The sequence below is a fragment of the Primulina huaijiensis genome, chromosome 11 (genome assembly GCF_012295235.1).
Source record: "Primulina huaijiensis isolate GDHJ02 chromosome 11, ASM1229523v2, whole genome shotgun sequence".
Taxonomy (NCBI): Eukaryota; Viridiplantae; Streptophyta; class Magnoliopsida; order Lamiales; family Gesneriaceae; genus Primulina; species Primulina huaijiensis.
The window spans coordinates 14,547,028-14,553,396 of NC_133316.1; positions in this window are offsets into that span (position 1 = coordinate 14,547,028).

The following is a 6,369-nucleotide window of genomic DNA, read 5'->3' on the forward strand; positions in this document are numbered from 1 at the left end:
ATATATATATATCACGTTGCATGGTTAATGATACGTGGCTCATTTTCTTAACTTCCATTCGGCGCTCGGGCGGTAAGAAAGTACCGCTCGGGCGTGGAATGTTCTGCCCAAATATTTCCTTCTCGCACATTGGCGCTCGGGCGGTTATAAATTACCGCTCGGGCGCCGCATCTTCTGCCCAAAACATATACTTGTCGAACCATGGCGCTCGGGCGGTCAAAAACTACCGCTCGGGCGCCGGTAGTTCTGTTCAAAACTTGTGTAAGTCATATGCTTGGCCTTATCCGGTCTTGGACTGATCCGTCTATAATCACATCAATTCAAAATCAAGAATCTCAGCTTAACAGAATCAAAATCTCGGGCATTACAATTTGTCCAGAGGAGATATTTTGGAGTTGTATTTTTCAGTGCAGCACCAGAACCAGCAGGGAAAGGCTCACACGAAGCCTTTCATTTCATCAAGCTAAGGAGGCCGTACATAAATTCTCAAAAATTTATTAAAGATCCTCCTACAAATGAAACACCCTTAGTCTCTTCATTAAATGAAGATGACATGTCTACCAGAAGAGCATGGGGTATCTGGGTCTGTCTCATGGAGATGGACAAAGTCAAGTTTCCGTTTAAATTTTACCAAAATTCTTTAAATGGATCATTCCTGTTAAACACTATGACAGGAAAGACAACAAGTTTTGCAGAAGATTTATTCGAGAAGAAAAGAAATCTTCTATGGAACAGCAAGCTGCCGGCCAGTAAAGAGACTCGCCGAAAATTCTGTAATATGACACATATAGGAAGATGGTCAGAAAACATCTGTCCTGAATGCCAGAATCAGAAAAAACCGGAGTTCGGTAAAGGTTTCAAACCGAGATCTGATCGGAAACATTTTACCGAAACAAGGACAAGTGGGGAAGGAACACAATCACATTTTCCTCGAGGAAACAAAAAGCCAAATATTCCTCGACAAAATTAAAAGAGACAGGTGACCAAACCCACTAAGAAAAGAAGGACCACCATGTGAGTGGTAAATGACTCAAGAACCACCAATAATAGGTGGTAAAGGACAAAGTAACATTGGATAACTTATCGTTAATAAAGGGAATCCAATGAATAAAAGCAAGAAAAATGGTCCCGAAAATTTTATCTATAAATAGAGACAAATGAGAACCAGTAATTCACACCAAAACGAAACTTAAGAATGTATTTCACATATCTAAAAGTTTCAAAGAGAAGAATCAAGAGATATAGAGATAAGCTGGAACCTCTCCGATATATAATTAAACATTACAAGGAAAAAGGAGATGAGATTTCAGTAGATATCTTACAAGCTCATCTCTACTGGTATTGTAGAGAAATAAAAGAAGAAAAAAAGTTGATTTCTAGATTAATGATCTAGAAAAAGACATGGAGGGACCACCTCAATGGACCATTCAACCACTACATGGTCCATGTGCAAGATGTAAAGGCTTATCAAGATTTGGAATCCGAGTTTCAAATCCGAAGAAGCCTTCTATAAATAAGGCAGGAAGAAAGAAGTGAAGATCATCGAACATTTTCCTCATTTCTTTCAAAAACCAAATGTAATATTTCTCTTTCTAGTTTATGTGTTTTTCAAGTTCGGCTACTATAAGTAGCTAAACAAGTTTCTCCTCCTCTACAGGAGGTTTCAATGTAATAATAAATGTTTGTGTTTGAATAAAAAAATCTTTGCTCTTAGCCCCTCTCATGTATTATTTTCAAAATTTTATCTTTTGCTGTACACCTTAAGGTAGGAAACGAATTAGGGTTGTGCTAAGTACTGCTGAAGGAATCTGCGTCGGTAACCATCGGTTGCGATCGCGTGGTTGGACTGTGAGGAGTAGTTCGTAAAATACGGTGGATATAACCCGGTGGCACTCTGGTAAAAAATGTATAAGATTTAATTTATTTTACGGAAGCATAATGGGCCATTATTTAAAGAAAAAATCAATTAATTAAAATAAGGTTGGGGGTATTTTGGGAAATAGGGAGTGGAAAGAAGAGTGAGTTACAATTGGGGACTGAATACCAACTTTCCCCAAAGCCGGAAACTTGAGATGAAACTAGACTAGCTTCGGAAATTGGACATGGGTTATTTCGTCATTTATGACATAATTATTAAACAATTAACAAATTAATGTAATTTGAGAAAATTAAACAATCTACTGTATAATTCAAACGGCATGATATGGTGATTACTTGTTTTTTAAAAAAGATAAGTCACGGCTAGCACCTGCCAAATTAATTTTAAATTTTTTTTTTTTGAAAAATTAGTCGCGCCCATAGCGAGGGCGTGACATATCAAATTATTTTTAAAAAAATTCATGACAAATTGGCGTGACACCCCTATATCAGTCCAAGTCACGCCTTGAGAAATGACGTGTTTTTGACTGATAATTGAAAATTTGTACTATAAATTAGGAAGAAATTGATTAAATAATTTCGATCAACTCTTATTTTTAAGAAAATGACCTTCTCAAGTGTATTTGAAATATAATTGAGGAGTTCATTTTCTTAAAAAAAAAAAAATAATTGACCGAGATTAAAAAATAAAATACCTCATAAATTAGTGAGCGTCTCCATATAAATTTTCAAATATATCATGATTTTTTGCAATAAGTACTTTTAATATTATTCGAATAGTTCCGTGTGAATTTTTAAGAGTGAAGGTTTCGAAAACAAGTCAGTGTTCGAGCAACTAAAATTTATTTAATTGTTGGATAATCTCAAAATTAGTTTTACTTCAAGTCATGATGCATGCATGCTATGGGTAAAGAAAGACCCGTTGACACCGCTTTTCAAACTACTTAGTTTTTACTCGAAAGCATTAGCCATTTAAGGATTTTCTTTGAAATTTGATTGAAACTTATAATTTCTTTATTTGTGAGTATATTTTTATAGATAAAATTTTGATTTTAGACATCAATTTGATTTAAGTATTAATATAAATTGATTGAATTTAGTGTTTGAATATAAATTATGATTGTATGAGTATGTGAGTTTGTGATTGAAATGATTAATTATGTTTCAATGTATTATTGTAATCACTAAAATTCTTTCGTTATTTCAAAATTGATTTATTATTATTATTATTATTATTATTATTATTATTATTATTATTATTATTATTATTATTATTATACATAAAAAATTAGTATTGTTATTATTTTTATTTTACATACGTAATATCAAATTTATTATAATAATAATTTTTTATTATTTTAGATATTGATATATCATACAAGTTAATAATATTTTATATTACTTATGTAAAATAACCACAAATTTATTTGGTAGAGGATGGCTGGGAAATATCAATTGTTCAAGACCAAATCAGAGGTTTTGAAAGATATTTAATTTTGATAATTTATTGTTGCTTTCATAATGCTTAATTTAATTATGAATAGGATAAAAAGTCAATATTGTAATATTAAAATTGTCATGAATTGTTGCGGTATACGTCAACTATTTTCTTCTCTTCTTCCTATAGTCAATGGATATACATGTGAAGGGACAAATGAAATATATTAATTGAAAATTTCGTGCCATCAGTTTCTAAAATTTGTCACAAGAATACATTTTAATTTAAATATAATATTAACAACAAAGCAATCATCACAAAATACGATATGCTTCATCACAAAAATTCAAGATAATTAAAACATAAATATTATTTATTATATATCTTTATATATTATATTTTTATTTGTAACGTATTTAAACTTGAAAATAAAATAAAATCACGAGAAATGGAGAAAACCATGGACACGTTGGAGGTTAAGATACAAATAGAGATTTTCGCACTTTTTTCGGTCTTTAAAAAAGGGTATTTTAATGTTTTTTTTTTAAAAAAGGGTATTTTATAATTTTTTTTTTGGGTCACCAAATTATTTTAATTTAGTTACTAAATGGTGCTCTTATTCAATACTAGTGACTTTGGTTTATATTTAATTGAGAGTCATATCATAATTGTGAAAAATAGTGAGAGACTAAATCGTAATTTTGAAATATTGAATTAAAAAAAAGAAAAAAAAATGGGAGTTGTTCGATAAAATGCACGTGCAACACTCTATCCAATAAACTACATGCTCATTGCATTAAAATTTTGATATTTTATTAATATTAAAAAAACAAAATTAATATTAAAAAAACCAATTAAGGGCAATTTTAGAATATTAAAAAAATTCTCACCAAAAATAGTTACTACTAGACCCTCTGATTTTATGGATAACTAGCGATTGAGTACACACGTTGTGTGTGTAATATAATATATGAATATTATGTGTTGCACACAATTTGTTTTCAAAGTTCTTGATTTAATTATACTATTCTACAAATTAAATTAAATAAAACATGATATTTAGTAAGATTATTTTTTATATTATAAAATGTGAAAATTCAAGCATACTCTATTATACTAAATAAATGCATAAAAGGGCAATTTTGAAATTATGAAAAAGGCTACACCAAAAGGTGGTTATTAGTTGGGTCCTTGTTTTATTAATAGTACATATACAACTCTATTACATTAATGTGCATGGTAACATGAGCAACAACTCAATTTTATTTTTTTTAAAAAAAATTTATTGAGATATTTGCCGTCTTAAAAGCATTTAATGTTGAAGTGAAAACATTTAATGTTGATGTGACATTCCATGAGATGTTCGTCCAATAAAACTTAAAAAAAAAATTTAATTGGATACACACGTTACATGCTTATACTGTTGCACAGTCTGTTTTTTTTTTTAACGAAAAACAAAATATCAAAAGAATGGATTAATTATACGGAAAATTGGCCTTCAGTTCCCACCCGTCGTTTTTTTTATGTTCAGTCCCTGGGTACTTTTTTAGTACCACATTTCCACATGAAGTGTACCACAATTTGTATGACATAGTACCACAATTTTGTGGGTAGGGAGTGAACCCAAAGAAATGTTTTGATTGAGGATTTTTCACCAACTTCCCCTTAATTATAGCTTTGAAATAAATTTAAATTTGAGATGAAATTTCCTAATCGGACAGGGTAAAAGGAAGGGAGTGAAAAATATAGAAACTTGCTATACTATATAATATTCCGTTTGAAAATTTTCTGACTAAAGGCTAAATTAATTAGGGGTGTCAATTTGGGTCGGAGGATCGGGTTCGGGTCGGGTTGACAAAAAATTAAAACAAATTTATCAACCCGAACCCGATTCAACCCGAAAAATCCAAAACCGAACCCGCCTAACCTGCAAAACCCAATTTCGAATTTAATTTTAAAATAATTGAATTAATTTTTTAAAAATAATAATAATATTAATATTTTAATTTAAACACATAATAACAAAATATCTCTCATATATAATTTAAATTTAAAAGTCTAATCGTAGAAAATTAAAAATGTATTCAATAAATTAAGTAAACAATTGTTTTAAAAAAATACAAATATACCAAACAAATATTAAATAATGAAAATTTATAATATAAACATACCATAAATTTTGTTCAAAATGCAAGATATAAAAATGTAGGTAATATTTCTATTTGAAAAAATCGGGTCAACCCGCAAAACTCAACCCGACCTGAACCCGCCTAATGTGTTTCTAACCCGAACCCGAAATACCCCAACCCAAATCTTATTTTTTTTTTCGTGTTGGGTCGTGTCGAGTTGACGAGTCGTATCACATTTTGACACCCCTAAAATTAATCAATTAAATGCTAAAATTATGTAATAAATTAAGCATTATGTAATATAAATTAAGCAAATTAAGGAACAACTAAGATATGCTACAAAATACTAAGATTTATGATAGTCATTAGTCATCAAACATCAATATATAATATTTATTTGTTATAGATTCGAATACAGAATGAAAACTTCAAAACATTTTATTACAAACATGCAATCCTCGAGCTTCCATGCTCAAGTTCTAGGACTCCAACGTCGATCAATACATAAATTTTAGCAAGTCTTGTATCATACATAAATCATGTCCCATGTGTTCGATAGAAAGCCAAAAATTCAGTCAATTCGGTTTTAGAAAGTTTGGTTTTATCCGAATACTCACTCTATTAGCGTCTAATATGGGACAAAGCCAGCACCAGATAGTTTTGAATCCAGGCTCCGTCCCTGCGTACAGGTAGTGTTGCACGGGTATAAGGGTTTGTAAAACATTGGTTAAACCGAAAAAACTGAAAAAAAAAACCGAATTAACTTTAAAATTCGGTTATGTTAAATCGGTTCATCGGTTTTTTTCTCGAAAATATCGGTTAAATCGGTTCGGTTTCGGTTATGAATTTGAAAATTCAGTTAAACCCATTAAACCGATTTAAATTTATTTATATATATATATAAATTAAATAATGACTTAAATC